Here is a 26,252-nt window from a genome sequence, read left to right as displayed (position 1 = left end):
GCGAAAGTATTTGGCTTGCCCAGGCTGGCTAATCATCCTCTTCCGTTTCATTTTCTGGAACAGGTTGACTATAAAAGGGAGAATCTAACCTGCAACCATGCAGATAGGGTCCAGTCCGGTATAGGTGGAGAACGCCTAAAGTTTCTGCCTTAGTTTTACCTACAGGTCAATGCTCTTTCACCGGAAACAAGGGCCTTGTTTCACCTTGCAAAAAGACACCGCCCAACACGCTTCCAGTATTCTTAATCAGTGACTGGGTTACAAATAAAGACAGTTCACCTTTAGCCTCATGTTGCCAGGTCCAGCAGAAGAAACCCAGGCCAAAAAACGAGGTCGAGGCCACTCTTGAATACAGGCAAGTGAAGAACGAGCAGCGCGTGCCAATCCCAGATTGTTCTACCCAGGCTGCGTGATGACAGAAAAGCTCTCTATAGTGTCACCAGGCACGTGACACACTTCCTCAACTCTAACGCATCTCAGTCTGCACGTAAGAAGCCGTCACTTATCTACTGTTTAAAACACATTGCTCAGTCTCCTCAGAGACTCTCAAAAATTGCCAGTGCTGACTGTATTTCAAGTCATCATGGCGGGGTATTGGGAAAAGTTTTCAATTAGCAATAATCACGCCTCAGGTGACCCTCATTGGCTATGATACTGCCACTGCGCAAAGCTAACCAAATCGGTGCCTGCCAACATCTGCCCTTCATTGAAGGAGAAATTGACATTGAGGTGAGACACATAAGTGTCATCCAGTGGGCCGCTGAGCATTCTGGGACTTGGCATGCTAATCAGACAGGGATGATGCATAAGTGGGCATTGTTTACCCACTGAATAGTGTTAGCATTTGAAAGAACTAAGGAGAATCTAAAGGGACAGGGCCCCTCGGTTGTCAGATAGGTTTCTCCCACAGCAGCCCTGAAGGGCCACTGGGAGCATATGTGTCTGAACAGCTATGCTGCTGAAAAAAGACCAAGGTGGAAGGATTTGGGCCCTTTGTTGAAAGTTTGCTAGATAACATGCCTGAACTGGAGCCCAGGTAAGCTGCCATAGACAAGGGTATTTGGGAAATATTTGGTCAAGCAATCACCTTCAGCCACCTTTATTTCTGGCAGATTACAGGAGCCTAGAAAGGGGGAAGTTAGGACATTTCATCTCTCTGAGCATTCCTCACAGATGTGCATAAAGACTGCCCTATTGGCAGCTCCAGGGGCTCAAGGGTTGGTGAGTGGCACCGCCCAAACAGGGACTTGAACCCTGGACCCTCAGATTAAAAGTCTAATGCTCTACCGACTGAGCTATCCGGGCTCTGAAAGCTCCTCCTCCATAGTGGTCCAAGCTGCTTAAATCTTGACATCCATGGTGGAAAAAGACCATCGAGCCAAGGGCACCGGGTGCCTGAAAGCGAAAGTATTTGGCTTGCCCAGGCTGGCTAATCATCCTCTTCCGTTTCATTTTCTGGAACAGGTTGACTATAAAAGGGAGAATCTAACCTGCAACCATGCAGATAGGGTCCAGTCCGGTATAGGTGGAGAACGCCTAAAGTTTCTGCCTTAGTTTTACCTACAGGTCAATGCTCTTTCACCGGAAACAAGGGCCTTGTTTCACCTTGCAAAAAGACACCGCCCAACACGCTTCCAGTATTCTTAATCAGTGACTGGGTTACAAATAAAGACAGTTCACCTTTAGCCTCATGTTGCCAGGTCCAGCAGAAGAAACCCAGGCCAAAAAACGAGGTCGAGGCCACTCTTGAATACAGGCAAGTGAAGAACGAGCAGCGCGTGCCAATCCCAGATTGTTCTACCCAGGCTGCGTGATGACAGAAAAGCTCTCTATAGTGTCACCAGGCACATGACACACTTCCTCAACTCTAACGCATCTCAGTCTGCACGTAAGAAGCCGTCACTTATCTACTGTTTAAAACACATTGCTCAGTCTCCTCAGAGACTCTCAAAAATTGCCAGTGCTGACTGTATTTCAAGTCATCATGGCGGGGTATTGGGAAAAGTTTTCAATTAGCAATAATCACGCCTCAGGTGACCCTCATTGGCTATGATACTGCCACTGCGCAAAGCTAACCAAATCGGTGCCTGCCAACATCTGCCCTTCATTGAAGGAGAAATTGACATTGAGGTGAGACACATAAGTGTCATCCAGTGGGCCGCTGAGCATTCTGGGACTTGGCATGCTAATGAGACAGGGATGATGCATAAGTGGGCATTGTTTACCCACTGAATAGTGTTAGCATTTGAAAGAACTAAGGAGAATCTAAAGGGACAGGGCCCCTCGGTTGTCAGATAGGTTTCTCCCACAGCAGCCCTGAAGGGCCACTGGGAGCATATGTGTCTGAACAGCTATGCTGCTGAAAAAAGACCAAGGTGGAAGGATTTGGGCCCTTTGTTGAAAGTTTGCTAGATAACATGCCTGAACTGGAGCCCAGGTAAGCTGCCATAGACAAGGGTATTTGGGAAATATTTGGTCAAGCAATCACCTTCAGCCACCTTTATTTCTGGCAGATTACAGGAGCCTAGAAAGGGGGAAGTTAGGACATTTCATCTCTCTGAGCATTCCTCACAGATGTGCATAAAGACTGCCCTATTGGCAGCTCCAGGGGCTCAAGGGTTGGTGAGAGGCACCGCCCGAACAGGGACTTGAACCCTGGACCCTCAGATTAAAAGTCTGATGCTCTACCGACTGAGCTATCCGGGCTCTGAAAGCTCCTCCTCCATAGTGGTCCAAGCTGCTTAAATCTTGACATCCATGGTGGAAAAAGACCATCGAGCCAAGGGCACCGGGTGCCTGAAAGCGAAAGTATTTGGCTTGCCCAGGCTGGCTAATCATCCTCTTCCGTTTCATTTTCTGGAACAGGTTGACTATAAAAGGGAGAATCTAACCTGCAACCATGCAGATAGGGTCCAGTCCGGTATAGGTGGAGAACGCCTAAAGTTTCTGCCTTAGTTTTACCTACAGGTCAATGCTCTTTCACCGGAAACAAGGGCCTTGTTTCACCTTGCAAAAAGACACCGCCCAACACGCTTCCAGTATTCTTAATCAGTGACTGGGTTACAAATAAAGACAGTTCACCTTTAGCCTCATGTTGCCAGGTCCAGCAGAAGAAACCCAGGCCAAAAAACGAGGTCGAGGCCACTCTTGAATACAGGCAAGTGAAGAACGAGCAGCGCGTGCCAATCCCAGATTGTTCTACCCAGGCTGCGTGATGACAGAAAAGCTCTCTATAGTGTCACCAGGCACGTGACACACTTCCTCAACTCTAACGCATCTCAGTCTGCACGTAAGAAGCCGTCACTTATCTACTGTTTAAAACACATTGCTCAGTCTCCTCAGAGACTCTCAAAAATTGCCAGTGCTGACTGTATTTCAAGTCATCATGGCGGGGTATTGGGAAAAGTTTTCAATTAGCAATAATCACGCCTCAGGTGACCCTCATTGGCTATGATACTGCCACTGCGCAAAGCTAACCAAATCGGTGCCTGCCAACATCTGCCCTTCATTGAAGGAGAAATTGACATTGAGGTGAGACACATAAGTGTCATCCAGTGGGCCGCTGAGCATTCTGGGACTTGGCATGCTAATCAGACAGGGATGATGCATAAGTGGGCATTGTTTACCCACTGAATAGTGTTAGCATTTGAAAGAACTAAGGAGAATCTAAAGGGACAGGGCCCCTCGGTTGTCAGATAGGTTTCTCCCACAGCAGCCCTGAAGGGCCACTGGGAGCATATGTGTCTGAACAGCTATGCTGCTGAAAAAAGACCAAGGTGGAAGGATTTGGGCCCTTTGTTGAAAGTTTGCTAGATAACATGCCTGAACTGGAGCCCAGGTAAGCTGCCATAGACAAGGGTATTTGGGAAATATTTGGTCAAGCAATCACCTTCAGCCACCTTTATTTCTGGCAGATTACAGGAGCCTAGAAAGGGGGAAGTTAGGACATTTCATCTCTCTGAGCATTCCTCACAGATGTGCATAAAGACTGCCCTATTGGCAGCTCCAGGGGCTCAAGGGTTGGTGAGTGGCACCGCCCAAACAGGGACTTGAACCCTGGACCCTCAGATTAAAAGTCTAATGCTCTACCGACTGAGCTATCCGGGCTCTGAAAGCTCCTCCTCCATAGTGGTCCAAGCTGCTTAAATCTTGACATCCATGGTGGAAAAAGACCATCGAGCCAAGGGCACCGGGTGCCTGAAAGCGAAAGTATTTGGCTTGCCCAGGCTGGCTAATCATCCTCTTCCGTTTCATTTTCTGGAACAGGTTGACTATAAAAGGGAGAATCTAACCTGCAACCATGCAGATAGGGTCCAGTCCGGTATAGGTGGAGAACGCCTAAAGTTTCTGCCTTAGTTTTACCTACAGGTCAATGCTCTTTCACCGGAAACAAGGGCCTTGTTTCACCTTGCAAAAAGACACCGCCCAACACGCTTCCAGTATTCTTAATCAGTGACTGGGTTACAAATAAAGACAGTTCACCTTTAGCCTCATGTTGCCAGGTCCAGCAGAAGAAACCCAGGCCAAAAAACGAGGTCGAGGCCACTCTTGAATACAGGCAAGTGAAGAACGAGCAGCGCGTGCCAATCCCAGATTGTTCTACCCAGGCTGCGTGATGACAGAAAAGCTCTCTATAGTGTCACCAGGCACGTGACACACTTCCTCAACTCTAACGCATCTCAGTCTGCACGTAAGAAGCCGTCACTTATCTACTGTTTAAAACACATTGCTCAGTCTCCTCAGAGACTCTCAAAAATTGCCAGTGCTGACTGTATTTCAAGTCATCATGGCGGGGTATTGGGAAAAGTTTTCAATTAGCAATAATCACGCCTCAGGTGACCCTCATTGGCTATGATACTGCCACTGCGCAAAGCTAACCAAATCGGTGCCTGCCAACATCTGCCCTTCATTGAAGGAGAAATTGACATTGAGGTGAGACACATAAGTGTCATCCAGTGGGCCGCTGAGCATTCTGGGACTTGGCATGCTAATCAGACAGGGATGATGCATAAGTGGGCATTGTTTACCCACTGAATAGTGTTAGCATTTGAAAGAACTAAGGAGAATCTAAAGGGACAGGGCCCCTCGGTTGTCAGATAGGTTTCTCCCACAGCAGCCCTGAAGGGCCACTGGGAGCATATGTGTCTGAACAGCTATGCTGCTGAAAAAAGACCAAGGTGGAAGGATTTGGGCCCTTTGTTGAAAGTTTGCTAGATAACATGCCTGAACTGGAGCCCAGGTAAGCTGCCATAGACAAGGGTATTTGGGAAATATTTGGTCAAGCAATCACCTTCAGCCACCTTTATTTCTGGCAGATTACAGGAGCCTAGAAAGGGGGAAGTTAGGACATTTCATCTCTCTGAGCATTCCTCACAGATGTGCATAAAGACTGCCCTATTGGCAGCTCCAGGGGCTCAAGGGTTGGTGAGTGGCACCGCCCAAACAGGGACTTGAACCCTGGACCCTCAGATTAAAAGTCTAATGCTCTACCGACTGAGCTATCCGGGCTCTGAAAGCTCCTCCTCCATAGTGGTCCAAGCTGCTTAAATCTTGACATCCATGGTGGAAAAAGACCATCGAGCCAAGGGCACCGGGTGCCTGAAAGCGAAAGTATTTGGCTTGCCCAGGCTGGCTAATCATCCTCTTCCGTTTCATTTTCTGGAACAGGTTGACTATAAAAGGGAGAATCTAACCTGCAACCATGCAGATAGGGTCCAGTCCGGTATAGGTGGAGAACGCCTAAAGTTTCTGCCTTAGTTTTACCTACAGGTCAATGCTCTTTCACCGGAAACAAGGGCCTTGTTTCACCTTGCAAAAAGACACCGCCCAACACGCTTCCAGTATTCTTAATCAGTGACTGGGTTACAAATAAAGACAGTTCACCTTTAGCCTCATGTTGCCAGGTCCAGCAGAAGAAACCCAGGCCAAAAAACGAGGTCGAGGCCACTCTTGAATACAGGCAAGTGAAGAACGAGCAGCGCGTGCCAATCCCAGATTGTTCTACCCAGGCTGCGTGATGACAGAAAAGCTCTCTATAGTGTCACCAGGCACGTGACACACTTCCTCAACTCTAACGCATCTCAGTCTGCACGTAAGAAGCCGTCACTTATCTACTGTTTAAAACACATTGCTCAGTCTCCTCAGAGACTCTCAAAAATTGCCAGTGCTGACTGTATTTCAAGTCATCATGGCGGGGTATTGGGAAAAGTTTTCAATTAGCAATAATCACGCCTCAGGTGACCCTCATTGGCTATGATACTGCCACTGCGCAAAGCTAACCAAATCGGTGCCTGCCAACATCTGCCCTTCATTGAAGGAGAAATTGACATTGAGGTGAGACACATAAGTGTCATCCAGTGGGCCGCTGAGCATTCTGGGACTTGGCATGCTAATGAGACAGGGATGATGCATAAGTGGGCATTGTTTACCCACTGAATAGTGTTAGCATTTGAAAGAACTAAGGAGAATCTAAAGGGACAGGGCCCCTCGGTTGTCAGATAGGTTTCTCCCACAGCAGCCCTGAAGGGCCACTGGGAGCATATGTGTCAGAACAGCTATGCTGCTGAAAAAAGACCAAGGTGGAAGGATTTGGGCCCTTTGTTGAAAGTTTGCTAGATAACATGCCTGAACTGGAGCCCAGGTAAGCTGCCATAGACAAGGGTATTTGGGAAATATTTGGTCAAGCAATCACCTTCAGCCACCTTTATTTCTGGCAGATTACAGGAGCCTAGAAAGGGGGAAGTTAGGACATTTCATCTCTCTGAGCATTCCTCACAGATGTGCATAAAGACTGCCCTATTGGCAGCTCCAGGGGCTCAAGGGTTGGTGAGAGGCACCGCCCGAACAGGGACTTGAACCCTGGACCCTCAGATTAAAAGTCTGATGCTCTACCGACTGAGCTATCCGGGCTCTGAAAGCTCCTCCTCCATAGTGGTCCAAGCTGCTTAAATCTTGACATCCATGGTGGAAAAAGACCATCGAGCCAAGGGCACCGGGTGCCTGAAAGCGAAAGTATTTGGCTTGCCCAGGCTGGCTAATCATCCTCTTCCGTTTCATTTTCTGGAACAGGTTGACTATAAAAGGGAGAATCTAACCTGCAACCATGCAGATAGGGTCCAGTCCGGTATAGGTGGAGAACGCCTAAAGTTTCTGCCTTAGTTTTACCTACAGGTCAATGCTCTTTCACCGGAAACAAGGGCCTTGTTTCACCTTGCAAAAAGACACCGCCCAACACGCTTCCAGTATTCTTAATCAGTGACTGGGTTACAAATAAAGACAGTTCACCTTTAGCCTCATGTTGCCAGGTCCAGCAGAAGAAACCCAGGCCAAAAAACGAGGTCGAGGCCACTCTTGAATACAGGCAAGTGAAGAACGAGCAGCGCGTGCCAATCCCAGATTGTTCTACCCAGGCTGCGTGATGACAGAAAAGCTCTCTATAGTGTCACCAGGCACGTGACACACTTCCTCAACTCTAACGCATCTCAGTCTGCACGTAAGAAGCCGTCACTTATCTACTGTTTAAAACACATTGCTCAGTCTCCTCAGAGACTCTCAAAAATTGCCAGTGCTGACTGTATTTCAAGTCATCATGGCGGGGTATTGGGAAAAGTTTTCAATTAGCAATAATCACGCCTCAGGTGAACCTCATTGGCTATGATACTGCCACTGCGCAAAGCTAACCAAATCGGTGCCTGCCAACATCTGCCCTTCATTGAAGGAGAAATTGACATTGAGGTGAGACACATAAGTGTCATCCAGTGGGCCGCTGAGCATTCTGGGACTTGGCATGCTAATGAGACAGGGATGATGCATAAGTGGGCATTGTTTACCCACTGAATAGTGTTAGCATTTGAAAGAACTAAGGAGAATCTAAAGGGACAGGGCCCCTCGGTTGTCAGATAGGTTTCTCCCACAGCAGCCCTGAAGGGCCACTGGGAGCATATGTGTCTGAACAGCTATGCTGCTGAAAAAAGACCAAGGTGGAAGGATTTGGGCCCTTTGTTGAAAGTTTGCTAGATAACATGCCTGAACTGGAGCCCAGGTAAGCTGCCATAGACAAGGGTATTTGGGAAATATTTGGTCAAGCAATCACCTTCAGCCACCTTTATTTCTGGCAGATTACAGGAGCCTAGAAAGGGGGAAGTTAGGACATTTCATCTCTCTGAGCATTCCTCACAGATGTGCATAAAGACTGCCCTATTGGCAGCTCCAGGGGCTCAAGGGTTGGTGAGAGGCACCGCCCGAACAGGGACTTGAACCCTGGACCCTCAGATTAAAAGTCTGATGCTCTACCGACTGAGCTATCCGGGCTCTGAAAGCTCCTCCTCCATAGTGGTCCAAGCTGCTTAAATCTTGACATCCATGGTGGAAAAAGACCATCGAGCCAAGGGCACCGGGTGCCTGAAAGCGAAAGTATTTGGCTTGCCCAGGCTGGCTAATCATCCTCTTCCGTTTCATTTTCTGGAACAGGTTGACTATAAAAGGGAGAATCTAACCTGCAACCATGCAGATAGGGTCCAGTCCGGTATAGGTGGAGAACGCCTAAAGTTTCTGCCTTAGTTTTACCTACAGGTCAATGCTCTTTCACCGGAAACAAGGGCCTTGTTTCACCTTGCAAAAAGACACCGCCCAACACGCTTCCAGTATTCTTAATCAGTGACTGGGTTACAAATAAAGACAGTTCACCTTTAGCCTCATGTTGCCAGGTCCAGCAGAAGAAACCCAGGCCAAAAAACGAGGTCAAGGCCACTCTTGAATACAGGCAAGTGAAGAACGAGCAGCGCGTGCCAATCCCAGATTGTTCTACCCAGGCTGCGTGATGACAGAAAAGCTCTCTATAGTGTCACCAGGCACGTGACACACTTCCTCAACTCTAACGCATCTCAGTCTGCACGTAAGAAGCCGTCACTTATCTACTGTTTAAAACACATTGCTCAGTCTCCTCAGAGACTCTCAAAAATTGCCAGTGCTGACTGTATTTCAAGTCATCATGGCGGGGTATTGGGAAAAGTTTTCAATTAGCAATAATCACGCCTCAGGTGAACCTCATTGGCTATGATACTGCCACTGCGCAAAGCTAACCAAATCGGTGCCTGCCAACATCTGCCCTTCATTGAAGGAGAAAATGACATTGAGGTGAGACACATAAGTGTCATCCAGTGGGCCGCTGAGCATTCTGGGACTTGGCATGCTAATGAGACAGGGATGATGCATAAGTGGGCATTGTTTACCCACTGAATAGTGTTAGCATTTGAAAGAACTAAGGAGAATCTAAAGGGACAGGGCCCCTCGGTTGTCAGATAGGTTTCTCCCACAGCAGCCCTGAAGGGCCACTGGGAGCATATGTGTCTGAACAGCTATGCTGCTGAAAAAAGACCAAGGTGGAAGGATTTGGGCCCTTTGTTGAAAGTTTGCTAGATAACATGCCTGAACTGGAGCCCAGGTAAGCTGCCATAGACAAGGGTATTTGGGAAATATTTGGTCAAGCAATCACCTTCAGCCACCTTTATTTCTGGCAGATTACAGGAGCCTAGAAAGGGGGAAGTTAGGACATTTCATCTCTCTGAGCATTCCTCACAGATGTGCATAAAGACTGCCCTATTGGCAGCTCCAGGGGCTCAAGGGTTGGTGAGAGGCACCGCCCGAATAGGGACTTGAACCCTGGACCCTCAGATTAAAAGTCTGATGCTCTACCGACTGAGCTATCCGGGCTCTGAAAGCTCCTCCTCCATAGTGGTCCAAGCTGCTTAAATCTTGACATCCATGGTGGAAAAAGACCATCGAGCCAAGGGCACCGGGTGCCTGAAAGCGAAAGTATTTGGCTTGCCCAGGCTGGCTAATCATCCTCTTCCGTTTCATTTTCTGGAACAGGTTGACTATAAAAGGGAGAATCTAACCTGCAACCATGCAGATAGGGTCCAGTCCGGTATAGGTGGAGAACGCCTAAAGTTTCTGCCTTAGTTTTACCTACAGGTCAATGCTCTTTCACCGGAAACAAGGGCCTTGTTTCACCTTGCAAAAAGACACCGCCCAACACGCTTCCAGTATTCTTAATCAGTGACTGGGTTACAAATAAAGACAGTTCACCTTTAGCCTCATGTTGCCAGGTCCAGCAGAAGAAACCCAGGCCAAAAAACGAGGTCGAGGCCACTCTTGAATACAGGCAAGTGAAGAACGAGCAGCGCGTGCCAATCCCAGATTGTTCTACCCAGGCTGCGTGATGACAGAAAAGCTCTCTATAGTGTCACCAGGCACATGACACACTTCCTCAACTCTAACGCATCTCAGTCTGCACGTAAGAAGCCGTCACTTATCTACTGTTTAAAACACATTGCTCAGTCTCCTCAGAGACTCTCAAAAATTGCCAGTGCTGACTGTATTTCAAGTCATCATGGCGGGGTATTGGGAAAAGTTTTCAATTAGCAATAATCACGCCTCAGGTGACCCTCATTGGCTATGATACTGCCACTGCGCAAAGCTAACCAAATCGGTGCCTGCCAACATCTGCCCTTCATTGAAGGAGAAATTGACATTGAGGTGAGACACATAAGTGTCATCCAGTGGGCCGCTGAGCATTCTGGGACTTGGCATGCTAATGAGACAGGGATGATGCATAAGTGGGCATTGTTTACCCACTGAATAGTGTTAGCATTTGAAAGAACTAAGGAGAATCTAAAGGGACAGGGCCCCTCGGTTGTCAGATAGGTTTCTCCCACAGCAGCCCTGAAGGGCCACTGGGAGCATATGTGTCAGAACAGCTATGCTGCTGAAAAAAGACCAAGGTGGAAGGATTTGGGCCCTTTGTTGAAAGTTTGCTAGATAACATGCCTGAACTGGAGCCCAGGTAAGCTGCCATAGACAAGGGTATTTGGGAAATATTTGGTCAAGCAATCACCTTCAGCCACCTTTATTTCTGGCAGATTACAGGAGCCTAGAAAGGGGGAAGTTAGGACATTTCATCTCTCTGAGCATTCCTCACAGATGTGCATAAAGACTGCCCTATTGGCAGCTCCAGGGGCTCAAGGGTTGGTGAGAGGCACCGCCCGAACAGGGACTTGAACCCTGGACCCTCAGATTAAAAGTCTGATGCTCTACCGACTGAGCTATCCGGGCTCTGAAAGCTCCTCCTCCATAGTGGTCCAAGCTGCTTAAATCTTGACATCCATGGTGGAAAAAGACCATCGAGCCAAGGGCACCGGGTGCCTGAAAGCGAAAGTATTTGGCTTGCCCAGGCTGGCTAATCATCCTCTTCCGTTTCATTTTCTGGAACAGGTTGACTATAAAAGGGAGAATCTAACCTGCAACCATGCAGATAGGGTCCAGTCCGGTATAGGTGGAGAACGCCTAAAGTTTCTGCCTTAGTTTTACCTACAGGTCAATGCTCTTTCACCGGAAACAAGGGCCTTGTTTCACCTTGCAAAAAGACACCGCCCAACACGCTTCCAGTATTCTTAATCAGTGACTGGGTTACAAATAAAGACAGTTCACCTTTAGCCTCATGTTGCCAGGTCCAGCAGAAGAAACCCAGGCCAAAAAACGAGGTCAAGGCCACTCTTGAATACAGGCAAGTGAAGAACGAGCAGCGCGTGCCAATCCCAGATTGTTCTACCCAGGCTGCGTGATGACAGAAAAGCTCTCTATAGTGTCACCAGGCACGTGACACACTTCCTCAACTCTAACGCATCTCAGTCTGCACGTAAGAAGCCGTCACTTATCTACTGTTTAAAACACATTGCTCAGTCTCCTCAGAGACTCTCAAAAATTGCCAGTGCTGACTGTATTTCAAGTCATCATGGCGGGGTATTGGGAAAAGTTTTCAATTAGCAATAATCACGCCTCAGGTGAACCTCATTGGCTATGATACTGCCACTGCGCAAAGCTAACCAAATCGGTGCCTGCCAACATCTGCCCTTCATTGAAGGAGAAATTGACATTGAGGTGAGACACATAAGTGTCATCCAGTGGGCCGCTGAGCATTCTGGGACTTGGCATGCTAATGAGACAGGGATGATGCATAAGTGGGCATTGTTTACCCACTGAATAGTGTTAGCATTTGAAAGAACTAAGGAGAATCTAAAGGGACAGGGCCCCTCGGTTGTCAGATAGGTTTCTCCCACAGCAGCCCTGAAGGGCCACTGGGAGCATATGTGTCTGAACAGCTATGCTGCTGAAAAAAGACCAAGGTGGAAGGATTTGGGCCCTTTGTTGAAAGTTTGCTAGATAACATGCCTGAACTGGAGCCCAGGTAAGCTGCCATAGACAAGGGTATTTGGGAAATATTTGGTCAAGCAATCACCTTCAGCCACCTTTATTTCTGGCAGATTACAGGAGCCTAGAAAGGGGGAAGTTAGGACATTTCATCTCTCTGAGCATTCCTCACAGATGTGCATAAAGACTGCCCTATTGGCAGCTCCAGGGGCTCAAGGGTTGGTGAGAGGCACCGCCCGAATAGGGACTTGAACCCTGGACCCTCAGATTAAAAGTCTGATGCTCTACCGACTGAGCTATCCGGGCTCTGAAAGCTCCTCCTCCATAGTGGTCCAAGCTGCTTAAATCTTGACATCCATGGTGGAAAAAGACCATCGAGCCAAGGGCACCGGGTGCCTGAAAGCGAAAGTATTTGGCTTGCCCAGGCTGGCTAATCATCCTCTTCCGTTTCATTTTCTGGAACAGGTTGACTATAAAAGGGAGAATCTAACCTGCAACCATGCAGATAGGGTCCAGTCCGGTATAGGTGGAGAACGCCTAAAGTTTCTGCCTTAGTTTTACCTACAGGTCAATGCTCTTTCACCGGAAACAAGGGCCTTGTTTCACCTTGCAAAAAGACACCGCCCAACACGCTTCCAGTATTCTTAATCAGTGACTGGGTTACAAATAAAGACAGTTCACCTTTAGCCTCATGTTGCCAGGTCCAGCAGAAGAAACCCAGGCCAAAAAACGAGGTCGAGGCCACTCTTGAATACAGGCAAGTGAAGAACGAGCAGCGCGTGCCAATCCCAGATTGTTCTACCCAGGCTGCGTGATGACAGAAAAGCTCTCTATAGTGTCACCAGGCACGTGACACACTTCCTCAACTCTAACACATCTCAGTCTGCACGTAAGAAGCCGTCACTTATCTACTGTTTAAAACACATTGCTCAGTCTCCTCAGAGACTCTCAAAAATTGCCAGTGCTGACTGTATTTCAAGTCATCATGGCGGGGTATTGGGAAAAGTTTTCAATTAGCAATAATCACGCCTCAGGTGACCCTCATTGGCTATGATACTGCCACTGCGCAAAGCTAACCAAATCGGTGCCTGCCAACATCTGCCCTTCATTGAAGGAGAAATTGACATTGAGGTGAGACACATAAGTGTCATCCAGTGGGCCGCTGAGCATTCTGGGACTTGGCATGCTAATGAGACAGGGATGATGCATAAGTGGGCATTGTTTACCCACTGAATAGTGTTAGCATTTGAAAGAACTAAGGAGAATCTAAAGGGACAGGGCCCCTCGGTTGTCAGATAGGTTTCTCCCACAGCAGCCCTGAAGGGCCACTGGGAGCATATGTGTCTGAACAGCTATGCTGCTGAAAAAAGACCAAGGTGGAAGGATTTGGGCCCTTTGTTGAAAGTTTGCTAGATAACATGCCTGAACTGGAGCCCAGGTAAGCTGCCATAGACAAGGGTATTTGGGAAATATTTGGTCAAGCAATCACCTTCAGCCACCTTTATTTCTGGCAGATTACAGGAGCCTAGAAAGGGGGAAGTTAGGACATTTCATCTCTCTGAGCATTCCTCACAGATGTGCATAAAGACTGCCCTATTGGCAGCTCCAGGGGCTCAAGGGTTGGTGAGAGGCACCGCCCGAACAGGGACTTGAACCCTGGACCCTCAGATTAAAAGTCTGATGCTCTACCGACTGAGCTATCCGGGCTCTGAAAGCTCCTCCTCCATAGTGGTCCAAGCTGCTTAAATCTTGACATCCATGGTGGAAAAAGACCATCGAGCCAAGGGCACCGGGTGCCTGAAAGCGAAAGTATTTGGCTTGCCCAGGCTGGCTAATCATCCTCTTCCGTTTCATTTTCTGGAACAGGTTGACTATAAAAGGGAGAATCTAACCTGCAACCATGCAGATAGGGTCCAGTCCGGTATAGGTGGAGAACGCCTAAAGTTTCTGCCTTAGTTTTACCTACAGGTCAATGCTCTTTCACCGGAAACAAGGGCCTTGTTTCACCTTGCAAAAAGACACCGCCCAACATGCTTCCAGTATTCTTAATCAGTGACTGGGTTACAAATAAAGACAGTTCACCTTTAGCCTCATGTTGCCAGGTCCAGCAGAAGAAACCCAGGCCAAAAAACGAGGTCGAGGCCACTCTTGAATACAGGCAAGTGAAGAACGAGCAGCGCATGCCAATCCCAGATTGTTCTACCCAGGCTGCGTGATGACAGAAAAGCTCTCTATAGTGTCACCAGGCACGTGACACACTTCCTCAACTCTAACGCATCTCAGTCTGCACGTAAGAAGCCGTCACTTATCTACTGTTTAAAACACATTGCTCAGTCTCCTCAGAGACTCTCAAAAATTGCCAGTGCTGACTGTATTTCAAGTCATCATGGCGGGGTATTGGGAAAAGTTTTCAATTAGCAATAATCACGCCTCAGGTGAACCTCATTGGCTATGATACTGCCACTGCGCAAAGCTAACCAAATCGGTGCCTGCCAACATCTGCCCTTCATTGAAGGAGAAATTGACATTGAGGTGAGACACATAAGTGTCATCCAGTGGGCTGCTGAGCATTCTGGGACTTGGCATGCTAATGAGACAGGGATGATGCATAAGTGGGCATTGTTTACCCACTGAATAGTGTTAGCATTTGAAAGAACTAAGGAGAATCTAAAGGGACAGGGCCCCTCGGTTGTCAGATAGGTTTCTCCCACAGCAGCCCTGAAGGGCCACTGGGAGCATATGTGTCTGAACAGCTATGCTGCTGAAAAAAGACCAAGGTGGAAGGATTTGGGCCCTTTGTTGAAAGTTTGCTAGATAACATGCCTGAACTGGAGCCCAGGTAAGCTGCCATAGACAAGGGTATTTGGGAAATATTTGGTCAAGCAATCACCTTCAGCCACCTTTATTTCTGGCAGATTACAGGAGCCTAGAAAGGGGGAAGTTAGGACATTTCATCTCTCTGAGCATTCCTCACAGATGTGCATAAAGACTGCCCTATTGGCAGCTCCAGGGGCTCAAGGGTTGGTGAGAGGCACCGCCCGAATAGGGACTTGAACCCTGGACCCTCAGATTAAAAGTCTGATGCTCTACCGACTGAGCTATCCGGGCTCTGAAAGCTCCTCCTCCATAGTGGTCCAAGCTGCTTAAATCTTGACATCCATGGTGGAAAAAGACCATCGAGCCAAGGGCACCGGGTGCCTGAAAGCGAAAGTATTTGGCTTGCCCAGGCTGGCTAATCATCCTCTTCCGTTTCATTTTCTGGAACAGGTTGACTATAAAAGGGAGAATCTAACCTGCAACCATGCAGATAGGGTCCAGTCCGGTATAGGTGGAGAACGCCTAAAGTTTCTGCCTTAGTTTTACCTACAGGTCAATGCTCTTTCACCGGAAACAAGGGCCTTGTTTCACCTTGCAAAAAGACACCGCCCAACACGCTTCCAGTATTCTTAATCAGTGACTGGGTTACAAATAAAGACAGTTCACCTTTAGCCTCATGTTGCCAGGTCCAGCAGAAGAAACCCAGGCCAAAAAACGAGGTCGAGGCCACTCTTGAATACAGGCAAGTGAAGAACGAGCAGCGCGTGCCAATCCCAGATTGTTCTACCCAGGCTGCGTGATGACAGAAAAGCTCTCTATAGTGTCACCAGGCACGTGACACACTTCCTCAACTCTAACGCATCTCAGTCTGCACGTAAGAAGCCGTCACTTATCTACTGTTTAAAACACATTGCTCAGTCTCCTCAGAGACTCTCAAAAATTGCCAGTGCTGACTGTATTTCAAGTCATCATGGCGGGGTATTGGGAAAAGTTTTCAATTAGCAATAATCACGCCTCAGGTGACCCTCATTGGCTATGATACTGCCACTGCGCAAAGCTAACCAAATCGGTGCCTGCCAACATCTGCCCTTCATTGAAGGAGAAATTGACATTGAGGTGAGACACATAAGTGTCATCCAGTGGGCCGCTGAGCATTCTGGGACTTGGCATGCTAATGAGACAGGGATGATGCATAAGTGGGCATTGTTTACCCACTGAATAGTGTTAGCATTTGAAAGAACTAAGGAGAATCTAAAGGGACAGGGCCCCTCGGTTGTCAGATAGGTTTCTCCCACAGCAGCCCTGAAGGGCCACTGGGAGCATATGTGTCTGAACAGCTATGCTGCTGAAAAAAGACCAAGGTGGAAGGATTTGGGTCATTTGTTGAAAGTTTGCTAGATAACATGCCTGAACTGGAGCCCAGGTAAGCTGCCATAGACAAGGGTATTTGGGAAATATTTGGTCAAGCAATCACCTTCAGCCACCTTTATTTCTGGCAGATTACAGGAGCCTAGAAAGGGGGAAGTTAGGACATTTCATCTCTCTGAGCATTCCTCACAGATGTGCATAAAGACTGCCCTATTGGCAGCTCCAGGGGCTCAAGGGTTGGTGAGAGGCACCGCCCGAACAGGGACTTGAACCCTGGACCCTCAGATTAAAAGTCTGATGCTCTACCGACTGAGCTATCCGGGCTCTGAAAGCTCCTCCTCCATAGTGGTCCAAGCTGCTTAAATCTTGACATCCATGGTGGAAAAAGACCATCGAGCCAAGGGCACCGGGTGCCTGAAAGCGAAAGTATTTGGCTTGCCCAGGCTGGCTAATCATCCTCTTCCGTTTCATTTTCTGGAACAGGTTGACTATAAAAGGGAGAATCTAACCTGCAACCATGCAGATAGGGTCCAGTCCGGTATAGGTGGAGAACGCCTAAAGTTTCTGCCTTAGTTTTACCTACAGGTCAATGCTCTTTCACCGGAAACAAGGGCCTTGTTTCACCTTGCAAAAAGACACCGCCCAACACGCTTCCAGTATTCTTAATCAGTGACTGGGTTACAAATAAAGACAGTTCACCTTTAGCCTCATGTTGCCAGGTCCAGCAGAAGAAACCCAGGCCAAAAAACGAGGTCGAGACCACTCTTGAATACAGGCAAGTGAAGAACGAGCAGCGCGTGCCAATCCCAGATTGTTCTACCCAGGCTGCGTGATGACAGAAAAGCTCTCTATAGTGTCACCAGGCACGTGACACACTTCCTCAACTCTAACGCATCTCAGTCTGCACGTAAGAAGCCGTCACTTATCTACTGTTTAAAACACATTGCTCAGTCTCCTCAGAGACTCTCAAAAATTGCCAGTGCTGACTGTATTTCAAGTCATCATGGCGGGGTATTGGGAAAAGTTTTCAATTAGCAATAATCACGCCTCAGGTGAACCTCATTGGCTATGATACTGCCACTGCGCAAAGCTAACCAAATCGGTGCCTGCCAACATCTGCCCTTCATTGAAGGAGAAATTGACATTGAGGTGAGACACATAAGTGTCATCCAGTGGGCCGCTGAGCATTCTGGGACTTGGCATGCTAATGAGACAGGGATGATGCATAAGTGGGCATTGTTTACCCACTGAATAGTGTTAGCATTTGAAAGAACTAAGGAGAATCTAAAGGGACAGGGCCCCTCGGTTGTCAGATAGGTTTCTCCCACAGCAGCCCTGAAGGGCCACTGGGAGCATATGTGTCTGAACAGCTATGCTGCTGAAAAAAGACCAAGGTGGAAGGATTTGGGCCCTTTGTTGAAAGTTTGCTAGATAACATGCCTGAACTGGAGCCCAGGTAAGCTGCCATAGACAAGGGTATTTGGGAAATATTTGGTCAAGCAATCACCTTCAGCCACCTTTATTTCTGGCAGATTACAGGAGCCTAGAAAGGGGGAAGTTAGGACATTTCATCTCTCTGAGCATTCCGCACAGATGTGCATAAAGACTGCCCTATTGGCAGCTCCAGGGGCTCTAGGGTTGGTGAGAGGCACCGCCCGAACAGGGACTTGAACCCTGGACCCTCAGATTAAAAGTCTGATGCTCTACCGACTGAGCTATCCGGGCTCTGAAAGCTCCTCCTCCATAGTGGTCCAAGCTGCTTAAATCTTGACATCCATGGTGGAAAAAGACCATCGAGCCAAGGGCACCGGGTGCCTGAAAGCGAAAGTATTTGGCTTGCCCAGGCTGGCTAATCATCCTCTTCCGTTTCATTTTCTGGAACAGGTTGACTATAAAAGGGAGAATCTAACCTGCAACCATGCAGATAGGGTCCAGTCCGGTATAGGTGGAGAACGCCTAAAGTTTCTGCCTTAGTTTTACCTACAGGTCAATGCTCTTTCACCGGAAACAAGGGCCTTGTTTCACCTTGCAAAAAGACACCGCCCAACACGCTTCCAGTATTCTTAATCAGTGACTGGGTTACAAATAAAGACAGTTCACCTTTAGCCTCATGTTGCCAGGTCCAGCAGAAGAAACCCAGGCCAAAAAACGAGGTCGAGGCCACTCTTGAATACAGGCAAGTGAAGAACGAGCAGCGCGTGCCAATCCCAGATTGTTCTACCCAGGCTGCGTGATGACAGAAAAGCTCTCTATAGTGTCACCAGGCACGTGACACACTTCCTCAACTCTAACGCATCTCAGTCTGCACGTAAGAAGCCGTCACTTATCTACTGTTTAAAACACATTGCTCAGTCTCCTCAGAGACTCTCAAAAATTGCCAGTGCTGACTGTATTTCAAGTCATCATGGCGGGGTATTGGGAAAAGTTTTCAATTAGCAATAATCACGCCTCAGGTGACCCTCATTGGCTATGATACTGCCACTGCGCAAAGCTAACCAAATCGGTGCCTGCCAACATCTGCCCTTCATTGAAGGAGAAATTGACATTGAGGTGAGACACATAAGTGTCATCCAGTGGGCCGCTGAGCATTCTGGGACTTGGCATGCTAATGAGACAGGGATGATGCATAAGTGGGCATTGTTTACCCACTGAATAGTGTTAGCATTTGAAAGAACTAAGGAGAATCTAAAGGGACAGGGCCCCTCGGTTGTCAGATAGGTTTCTCCCACAGCAGCCCTGAAGGGCCACTGGGAGCATATGTGTCTGAACAGCTATGCTGCTGAAAAAAGACCAAGGTGGAAGGATTTGGGTCCTTTGTTGAAAGTTTGCTAGATAACATGCCTGAACTGGAGCCCAGGTAAGCTGCCATAGACAAGGGTATTTGGGAAATATTTGGTCAAGCAATCACCTTCAGCCACCTTTATTTCTGGCAGATTACAGGAGCCTAGAAAGGGGGAAGTTAGGACATTTCATCTCTCTGAGCACTCCTCACAGATGTGCATAAAGACTGCCCTATTGGCAGCTCCAGGGGCTCTAGGGTTGGTGAGAGGCACCGCCCGAACAGGGACTTGAACCCTGGACCCTCAGATTAAAAGTCTGATGCTCTACCGACTGAGCTATCCGGGCTCTGAAAGCTCCTCCTCCATAGTGGTCCAAGCTGCTTAAATCTTGACATCCATGGTGGAAAAAGACCATCGAGCCAAGGGCACCGGGTGCCTGAAAGCGAAAGTATTTGGCTTGCCCAGGCTGGCTAATCATCCTCTTCCGTTTCATTTTCTGGAACAGGTTGACTATAAAAGGGAGAATCTAACCTGCAACCATGCAGATAGGGTCCAGTCCGGTATAGGTGGAGAACGCCTAAAGTTTCTGCCTTAGTTTTACCTACAGGTCAATGCTCTTTCACCGGAAACAAGGGCCTTGTTTCACCTTGCAAAAAGACACCGCCCAACACGCTTCCAGTATTCTTAATCAGTGACTGGGTTACAAATAAAGACAGTTCACCTTTAGCCTCATGTTGCCAGGTCCAGCAGAAGAAACCCAGGCCAAAAAACGAGGTCGAGACCACTCTTGAATACAGGCAAGTGAAGAACGAGCAGCGCGTGCCAATCCCAGATTGTTCTACCCAGGCTGCGTGATGACAGAAAAGCTCTCTATAGTGTCACCAGGCACGTGACACACTTCCTCAACTCTAACGCATCTCAGTCTGCACGTAAGAAGCCGTCACTTATCTACTGTTTAAAACACATTGCTCAGTCTCCTGAGAGACTCTCAAAAATTGCCAGTGCTGACTGTATTTCAAGTCATCATGGCGGAGTATTGGGAAAAGTTTTCAATTAGCAATAATCACGCCTCAGGTGAACCTCATTGGCTATGATACTGCCACTGCGCAAAGCTAACCAAATCGGTGCCTGCCAACATCTGCCCTTCATTGAAGGAGAAATTGACATTGAGGTGAGACACATAAGTGTCATCCAGTGGGCCGCTGAGCATTCTGGGACTTGGCATGCTAATGAGACAGGGATGATGCATAAGTGGGCATTGTTTACCCACTGAATAGTGTTAGCATTTGAAAGAACTAAGGAGAATCGAAAGGGACAGGGCCCCTCGGTTGTCTGATAGGTTTCTCCCACAGCAGCCCTGAAGGGCCACTGGGAGCATATGTGTCTGAACAGCTATGCTGCTGAAAAAAGACCAAGGTGGAAGGATTTGGGCCCTTTGTTGAAAGTTTGCTAGATAACATGCCTGAACTGGAGCCCAGGTAAGCTGCCATAGACAAGGGTATTTGGGAAATATTTGGTCAAGCAATCACCTTCAGCCACCTTTATTTCTGGCAGATTACAGGAGCCTAGAAAGGGAGAAGTTAGGACATTTCATCTCTCTGAGCATTCCGCACAGATGTGCATAAAGACTGCCCTATTGGCAGCTCCAGGGGCTCAAGGGTTGGTGAGAGGCACCGCCCGAACAGGGACTTGAACCCTGGACCCTCAGATTAAAAGTCTGATGCTCTACCGACTGAGCTATCCGGGCTCTGAAAGCTCCCCCTCCATAGTGGTCCAAGCTGCTTAAATCTTGACATCCATGGTGGAAAAAGACCATCGAGCCAAGGGCACCGGGTGCCTGAAAGCGAAAGTATTTGGCTTGCCCAGGCTGGCTAATCATCCTCTTCCGTTTCATTTTCTGGAACAGGTTGACTATAAAAGGGAGAATCTAACCTGCAACCATGCAGATAGGGTCCAGTCCGGTATAGGTGGAGAACGCCTAAAGTTTCTGCCTTAGTTTTACCTACAGGTCAATGCTCTTTCACCGGAAACAAGGGCCTTGTTTCACCTTGCAAAAAGACACCGCCCAACACGCTTCCAGTATTCTTAATCAGTGACTGGGTTACAAATAAAGACAGTTCACCTTTAGCCTCATGTTGCCAGGTCCAGCAGAAGAAACCCAGGCCAAAAAACGAGGTCAAGGCCACTCTTGAATACAGGCAAGTGAAGAACGAGCAGCGCGTGCCAATCCCAGATTGTTCTACCCAGGCTGCGTGATGACAGAAAAGCTCTCTATAGTGTCACCAGGCACGTGACACACTTCCTCAACTCTAACGCATCTCAGTCTGCACGTAAGAAGCCGTCACTTATCTACTGTTTAAAACACATTGCTCAGTCTCCTCAGAGACTCTCAAAAATTGCCAGTGCTGACTGTATTTCAAGTCATCATGGCAGGGTATTGGGAAAAGTTTTCAATTAGCAATAATCACGCCTCAGGTGACCCTCATTGGCTATGATACTGCCACTGCGCAAAGCTAACCAAATCGGTGCCTGCCAACATCTGCCCTTCATTGAAGGAGAAATTGACATTGAGGTGAGACACATAAGTGTCATCCAGTGGGCCGCTGAGCATTCTGGGACTTGGCATGCTAATGAGACAGGGATGATGCATAAGTGGGCATTGTTTTCCCACTGAATAGTGTTAGCATTTGAAAGAACTAAGGAGAATCTAAAGGGACAGGGCCCCTCGGTTGTCAGATAGGTTTCTCCCACAGCAGCCCTGAAGGGCCACTGGGAGCATATGTGTCTGAACAGCTATGCTGCTGAAAAAAGACCAAGGTGGAAGGATTTGGGCCCTTTGTTGAAAGTTTGCTAGATAACATGCCTGAACTGGAGCCCGGGTAAGCTGCCATAGACAAGGGTATTTGGGAAATATTTGGTCAAGCAATCACCTTCAGCCACCTTTATTTCTGGCAGATTACAGGAGCCTAGAAAGGGGGAAGTTAGGACATTTCATCTCTCTGAGCATTCCTCACAGATGTGCATAAAGACTGCCCTATTGGCAGCTCCAGGGGCTCATGGGCTGGTGAGAGGCACCGCCCGAACAGGGACTTGAACCCTGGACCCTCAGATTAAAAGTCTGATGCTCTACCGACTGAGCTATCCGGGCTCTGAAAGCTCCTCCTCCATAGTGGTCCAAGCTGCTTAAATCTTGACATCCATGGTGGAAAAAGACCATCGAGCCAAGGGCACCGGGTGCCTGAAAGCGAAAGTATTTGGCTTGCCCAGGCTGGCTAATCATCCTCTTCCGTTTCATTTTCTGGAACAGGTTGACTATAAAAGGGAGAATCTAACCTGCAACCATGCAGATAGGGTCCAGTCCGGTATAGGTGGAGAACGCCTAAAGTTTCTGCCTTAGTTTTACCTACAGGTCAATGCTCTTTCACCGGAAACAAGGGCCTTGTTTCACCTTGCAAAAAGACACCGCCCAACACGCTTCCAGTATTCTTAATCAGTGACTGGGTTACAAATAAAGACAGTTCACCTTTAGCCTCATGTTGCCAGGTCCAGCAGAAGAAACCCAGGCCAAAAAACGAGGTCGAGACCACTCTTGAATACAGGCAAGTGAAGAACGAGCAGCGCGTGCCAATCCCAGATTGTTCTACCCAGGCTGCGTGATGACAGAAAAGCTCTCTATAGTGTCACCAGGCACGTGACACACTTCCTCAACTCTAACGCATCTCAGTCTGCACGTAAGAAGCCGTCACTTATCTACTGTTTAAAACACATTGCTCAGTCTCCTCAGAGACTCTCAAAAATTGCCAGTGCTGACTGTATTTCAAGTCATCATGGCGGGGTATTGGGAAAAGTTTTCAATTAGCAATAATCACGCCTCAGGTGAACCTCATTGGCTATGATACTGCCACTGCGCAAAGCTAACCAAATCGGTGCCTGCCAACATCTGCCCTTCATTGAAGGAGAAATTGACATTGAGGTGAGACACATAAGTGTCATCCAGTGGGCCGCTGAGCATTCTGGGACTTGGCATGCTAATGAGACAGGGATGATGCATAAGTGGGCATTGTTTACCCACTGAATAGTGTTAGCATTTGAAAGAACTAAGGAGAATCTAAAGGGACAGGGCCCCTCGGTTGTCAGATAGGTTTCTCCCACAGCAGCCCTGAAGGGCCACTGGGAGCATATGTGTCTGAACAGCTATGCTGCTGAAAAAAGACCAAGGTGGAAGGATTTGGGCCCTTTGTTGAAAGTTTGCTAGATAACATGCCTGAACTGGAGCCCAGGTAAGCTGCCATAGACAAGGGTATTTGGGAAATATTTGGTCAAGCAATCACCTTCAGCCACCTTTATTTCTGGCAGATTACAGGAGCCTAGAAAGGGGGAAGTTAGGACATTTCATCTCTCTGAGCATTCCGCACAGATGTGCATAAAGACTGCCCTATTGGCAGCTCCAGGGGCTCTAGGGTTGGTGAGAGGCACCGCCCGAACAGGGACTTGAACCCTGGACCCTCAGATTAAAAGTCTGATGCTCTACCGACTGAGCTATCCGGGCTCTGAAAGCTCCTCCTCCATAGTGGTCCAAGCTGCTTAAATCTTGACATCCATGGTGGAAAAAGACCATCGAGCCAAGGGCACCGGGTGCCTGAAAGCGAAAGTATTTGGCTTGCCCAGGCTGGCTAATCATCCTCTTCCGTTTCATTTTCTGGAACAGGTTGACTATAAAAGGGAGAATCTAACCTGCAACCATGCAGATAGGGTCCAGTCCGGTATAGGTGGAGAACGCCTAAAGTTTCTGCCTTAGTTTTACCTACAGGTCAATGCTCTTTCACCGGAAACAAGGGCCTTGTTTCACCTTGCAAAAAGACACCGCCCAACACGCTTCCAGTATTCTTAATCAGTGACTGGGTTACAAATAAAGACAGTTCACCTTTAGCCTCATGTTGCCAGGTCCAGCAGAAGAAACCCAGGCCAAAAAACGAGGTCGAGGCCACTCTTGAATACAGGCAAGTGAAGAACGAGCAGCGCGTGCCAATCCCAGATTGTTCTACCCAGGCTGCGTGATGACAGAAAAGCTCTCTATAGTGTCACCAGGCACGTGACACACTTCCTCAACTCTAACGCATCTCAGTCTGCACGTAAGAAGCCGTCACTTATCTACTGTTTAAAACACATTGCTCAGTCTCCTCAGAGACTCTCAAAAATTGCCAGTGCTGACTGTATTTCAAGTCATCATGGCGGGGTATTGGGAAAAGTTTTCAATTAGCAATAATCACGCCTCAGGTGACCCTCATTGGCTATGATACTGCCACTGCGCAAAGCTAACCAAATCGGTGCCTGCCAACATCTGCCCTTCATTGAAGGAGAAATTGACATTGAGGTGAGACACATAAGTGTCATCCAGTGGGCCGCTGAGCATTCTGGGACTTGGCATGCTAATGAGACAGGGATGATGCATAAGTGGGCATTGTTTACCCACTGAATAGTGTTAGCATTTGAAAGAACTAAGGAGAATCTAAAGGGACAGGGCCCCTCGGTTGTCAGATAGGTTTCTCCCACAGCAGCCCTGAAGGGCCACTGGGAGCATATGTGTCTGAACAGCTATGCTGCTGAAAAAAGACCAAGGTGGAAGGATTTGGGCCCTTTGTTGAAAGTTTGCTAGATAACATGCCTGAACTGGAGCCCAGGTAAGCTGCCATAGACAAGGGTATTTGGGAAATATTTGGTCAAGCAATCACCTTCAGCCACCTTTATTTCTGGCAGATTACAGGAGCCTAGAAAGGGGGAAGTTAGGACATTTCATCTCTCTGAGCATTCCGCACAGATGTGCATAAAGACTGCCCTATTGGCAGCTCCAGGGGCTCAGGGGTTGGTGAGAGGCACCGCCCGAACAGGGACTTGAACCCTGGACCCTCAGATTAAAAGTCTGATGCTCTACCGACTGAGCTATCCGGGCTCTGAAAGCTCCTCCTCCATAGTGGTCCAAGCTGCTTAAATCTTGACATCCATGGTGGAAAAAGACCATCGAGCCAAGGGCACCGGGTGCCTGAAAGCGAAAGTATTTGGCTTGCCCAGGCTGGCTAATCATCCTCTTCCGTTTCATTTTCTGGAACAGGTTGACTATAAAAGGGAGAATCTAACCTGCAACCATGCAGATAGGGTCCAGTCCGGTATAGGTGGAGAACGCCTAAAGTTTCTGCCTTAGTTTTACCTACAGGTCAATGCTCTTTCACCGGAAACAAGGGCCTTGTTTCACCTTGCAAAAAGACACCGCCCAACACGCTTCCAGTATTCTTAATCAGTGACTGGGTTACAAATAAAGACAGTTCACCTTTAGCCTCATGTTGCCAGGTCCAGCAGAAGAAACCCAGGCCAAAAAACGAGGTCAAGGCCACTCTTGAATACAGGCAAGTGAAGAACGAGCAGCGCGTGCCAATCCCAGATTGTTCTACCCAGGCTGCGTGATGACAGAAAAGCTCTCTATAGTGTCACCAGGCACGTGACACACTTCCTCAACTCTAACGCATCTCAGTCTGCACGTAAGAAGCCGTCACTTATCTACTGTTTAAAACACATTGCTCAGTCTCCTCAGAGACTCTCAAAAATTGCCAGTGCTGACTGTATTTCAAGTCATCATGGCGGGGTATTGGGAAAAGTTTTCAATTAGCAATAATCACGCCTCAGGTGAACCTCATTGGCTATGATACTGCCACTGCGCAAAGCTAACCAAATCGGTGCCTGCCAACATCTGCCCTTCATTGAAGGAGAAATTGACATTGAGGTGAGACACATAAGTGTCATCCAGTGGGCCGCTGAGCATTCTGGGACTTGGCATGCTAATGAGACAGGGATGATGCATAAGTGGGCATTGTTTACCCACTGAATAGTGTTAGCATTTGAAAGAACTAAGGAGAATCTAAAGGGACAGGGCCCCTCGGTTGTCAGATAGGTTTCTCCCACAGCAGCCCTGAAGGGCCACTGGGAGCATATGTGTCTGAACAGCTATGCTGCTGAAAAAAGACCAAGGTGGAAGGATTTGGGGCCTTTGTTGAAAGTTTGCTAGATAACATGCCTGAACTGGAGCCC

The 26,252-nt window shown here is 48.1% G+C and overlaps 31 non-coding genes across 31 annotated transcripts; all 31 read right to left on the bottom strand.

Moving 5' to 3' along the window:
* Positions 1–531: 531 nt before the first annotated feature.
* Positions 532–672, bottom strand: LOC143964742 (U4 spliceosomal RNA). The gene has a single exon (XR_013271213.1). It is a non-coding gene; the product is annotated as a U4 spliceosomal RNA (small nuclear RNA).
* Positions 673–1,932: 1,260 nt separating this feature from the next.
* On the bottom strand, positions 1,933–2,073 carry LOC143964741 (U4 spliceosomal RNA). The gene has a single exon (XR_013271212.1). It is a non-coding gene; the product is annotated as a U4 spliceosomal RNA (small nuclear RNA).
* A 560-nt stretch (positions 2,074–2,633) lies between these two features.
* TRNAK-UUU (transfer RNA lysine (anticodon UUU)) lies at positions 2,634–2,706 on the bottom strand. The gene has a single exon. It is a non-coding gene; the product is annotated as a tRNA-Lys (tRNA).
* A 627-nt stretch (positions 2,707–3,333) lies between these two features.
* LOC143964739 (U4 spliceosomal RNA) lies at positions 3,334–3,474 on the bottom strand. Its single transcript, XR_013271211.1, has one exon. It is a non-coding gene; the product is annotated as a U4 spliceosomal RNA (small nuclear RNA).
* A 1,260-nt stretch (positions 3,475–4,734) lies between these two features.
* On the bottom strand, positions 4,735–4,875 carry LOC143964738 (U4 spliceosomal RNA). The gene has a single exon (XR_013271210.1). It is a non-coding gene; the product is annotated as a U4 spliceosomal RNA (small nuclear RNA).
* A 1,260-nt stretch (positions 4,876–6,135) lies between these two features.
* On the bottom strand, positions 6,136–6,276 carry LOC143964737 (U4 spliceosomal RNA). The gene has a single exon (XR_013271209.1). It is a non-coding gene; the product is annotated as a U4 spliceosomal RNA (small nuclear RNA).
* A 560-nt stretch (positions 6,277–6,836) lies between these two features.
* TRNAK-UUU (transfer RNA lysine (anticodon UUU)) lies at positions 6,837–6,909 on the bottom strand. Its single transcript has one exon. It is a non-coding gene; the product is annotated as a tRNA-Lys (tRNA).
* Positions 6,910–7,536: 627 nt separating this feature from the next.
* Positions 7,537–7,677, bottom strand: LOC143965002 (U4 spliceosomal RNA). Its single transcript, XR_013271428.1, has one exon. It is a non-coding gene; the product is annotated as a U4 spliceosomal RNA (small nuclear RNA).
* A 560-nt stretch (positions 7,678–8,237) lies between these two features.
* Positions 8,238–8,310, bottom strand: TRNAK-UUU (transfer RNA lysine (anticodon UUU)). Its single transcript has one exon. It is a non-coding gene; the product is annotated as a tRNA-Lys (tRNA).
* A 627-nt stretch (positions 8,311–8,937) lies between these two features.
* Positions 8,938–9,078, bottom strand: LOC143965001 (U4 spliceosomal RNA). Its single transcript, XR_013271427.1, has one exon. It is a non-coding gene; the product is annotated as a U4 spliceosomal RNA (small nuclear RNA).
* Positions 9,079–10,338: 1,260 nt separating this feature from the next.
* Positions 10,339–10,479, bottom strand: LOC143964736 (U4 spliceosomal RNA). Its single transcript, XR_013271208.1, has one exon. It is a non-coding gene; the product is annotated as a U4 spliceosomal RNA (small nuclear RNA).
* Positions 10,480–11,039: 560 nt separating this feature from the next.
* On the bottom strand, positions 11,040–11,112 carry TRNAK-UUU (transfer RNA lysine (anticodon UUU)). Its single transcript has one exon. It is a non-coding gene; the product is annotated as a tRNA-Lys (tRNA).
* Positions 11,113–11,739: 627 nt separating this feature from the next.
* On the bottom strand, positions 11,740–11,880 carry LOC143965000 (U4 spliceosomal RNA). The gene has a single exon (XR_013271426.1). It is a non-coding gene; the product is annotated as a U4 spliceosomal RNA (small nuclear RNA).
* Positions 11,881–13,140: 1,260 nt separating this feature from the next.
* On the bottom strand, positions 13,141–13,281 carry LOC143964735 (U4 spliceosomal RNA). The gene has a single exon (XR_013271207.1). It is a non-coding gene; the product is annotated as a U4 spliceosomal RNA (small nuclear RNA).
* A 560-nt stretch (positions 13,282–13,841) lies between these two features.
* On the bottom strand, positions 13,842–13,914 carry TRNAK-UUU (transfer RNA lysine (anticodon UUU)). Its single transcript has one exon. It is a non-coding gene; the product is annotated as a tRNA-Lys (tRNA).
* Positions 13,915–14,541: 627 nt separating this feature from the next.
* Positions 14,542–14,682, bottom strand: LOC143964996 (U4 spliceosomal RNA). The gene has a single exon (XR_013271425.1). It is a non-coding gene; the product is annotated as a U4 spliceosomal RNA (small nuclear RNA).
* Positions 14,683–15,942: 1,260 nt separating this feature from the next.
* On the bottom strand, positions 15,943–16,083 carry LOC143964733 (U4 spliceosomal RNA). Its single transcript, XR_013271205.1, has one exon. It is a non-coding gene; the product is annotated as a U4 spliceosomal RNA (small nuclear RNA).
* Positions 16,084–16,643: 560 nt separating this feature from the next.
* TRNAK-UUU (transfer RNA lysine (anticodon UUU)) lies at positions 16,644–16,716 on the bottom strand. Its single transcript has one exon. It is a non-coding gene; the product is annotated as a tRNA-Lys (tRNA).
* A 627-nt stretch (positions 16,717–17,343) lies between these two features.
* On the bottom strand, positions 17,344–17,484 carry LOC143964995 (U4 spliceosomal RNA). Its single transcript, XR_013271424.1, has one exon. It is a non-coding gene; the product is annotated as a U4 spliceosomal RNA (small nuclear RNA).
* Positions 17,485–18,044: 560 nt separating this feature from the next.
* TRNAK-UUU (transfer RNA lysine (anticodon UUU)) lies at positions 18,045–18,117 on the bottom strand. Its single transcript has one exon. It is a non-coding gene; the product is annotated as a tRNA-Lys (tRNA).
* A 627-nt stretch (positions 18,118–18,744) lies between these two features.
* LOC143964731 (U4 spliceosomal RNA) lies at positions 18,745–18,885 on the bottom strand. Its single transcript, XR_013271204.1, has one exon. It is a non-coding gene; the product is annotated as a U4 spliceosomal RNA (small nuclear RNA).
* Positions 18,886–19,445: 560 nt separating this feature from the next.
* TRNAK-UUU (transfer RNA lysine (anticodon UUU)) lies at positions 19,446–19,518 on the bottom strand. Its single transcript has one exon. It is a non-coding gene; the product is annotated as a tRNA-Lys (tRNA).
* A 627-nt stretch (positions 19,519–20,145) lies between these two features.
* LOC143965051 (U4 spliceosomal RNA) lies at positions 20,146–20,286 on the bottom strand. The gene has a single exon (XR_013271470.1). It is a non-coding gene; the product is annotated as a U4 spliceosomal RNA (small nuclear RNA).
* Positions 20,287–20,846: 560 nt separating this feature from the next.
* Positions 20,847–20,919, bottom strand: TRNAK-UUU (transfer RNA lysine (anticodon UUU)). Its single transcript has one exon. It is a non-coding gene; the product is annotated as a tRNA-Lys (tRNA).
* A 627-nt stretch (positions 20,920–21,546) lies between these two features.
* LOC143964786 (U4 spliceosomal RNA) lies at positions 21,547–21,687 on the bottom strand. Its single transcript, XR_013271250.1, has one exon. It is a non-coding gene; the product is annotated as a U4 spliceosomal RNA (small nuclear RNA).
* Positions 21,688–22,247: 560 nt separating this feature from the next.
* TRNAK-UUU (transfer RNA lysine (anticodon UUU)) lies at positions 22,248–22,320 on the bottom strand. The gene has a single exon. It is a non-coding gene; the product is annotated as a tRNA-Lys (tRNA).
* Positions 22,321–22,947: 627 nt separating this feature from the next.
* Positions 22,948–23,088, bottom strand: LOC143964994 (U4 spliceosomal RNA). Its single transcript, XR_013271423.1, has one exon. It is a non-coding gene; the product is annotated as a U4 spliceosomal RNA (small nuclear RNA).
* Positions 23,089–23,648: 560 nt separating this feature from the next.
* On the bottom strand, positions 23,649–23,721 carry TRNAK-UUU (transfer RNA lysine (anticodon UUU)). The gene has a single exon. It is a non-coding gene; the product is annotated as a tRNA-Lys (tRNA).
* Positions 23,722–24,348: 627 nt separating this feature from the next.
* On the bottom strand, positions 24,349–24,489 carry LOC143964730 (U4 spliceosomal RNA). The gene has a single exon (XR_013271203.1). It is a non-coding gene; the product is annotated as a U4 spliceosomal RNA (small nuclear RNA).
* A 560-nt stretch (positions 24,490–25,049) lies between these two features.
* Positions 25,050–25,122, bottom strand: TRNAK-UUU (transfer RNA lysine (anticodon UUU)). Its single transcript has one exon. It is a non-coding gene; the product is annotated as a tRNA-Lys (tRNA).
* A 627-nt stretch (positions 25,123–25,749) lies between these two features.
* Positions 25,750–25,890, bottom strand: LOC143964993 (U4 spliceosomal RNA). Its single transcript, XR_013271422.1, has one exon. It is a non-coding gene; the product is annotated as a U4 spliceosomal RNA (small nuclear RNA).
* Positions 25,891–26,252: the final 362 nt, after the last annotated feature.

Source organism: Lithobates pipiens, unplaced genomic scaffold, assembly GCF_037356315.1.
Source record: "Lithobates pipiens isolate NorthernLeopardFrog02 unplaced genomic scaffold, aLitPip1_a1.2 Scaffold_8, whole genome shotgun sequence".
Lineage (NCBI taxonomy): Eukaryota > Metazoa > Chordata > Amphibia > Anura > Ranidae > Lithobates > Lithobates pipiens.
The sequence above is the reverse complement of the archived record's forward strand: the minus strand, read 5'-3'. Positions and strand labels throughout refer to the sequence as shown.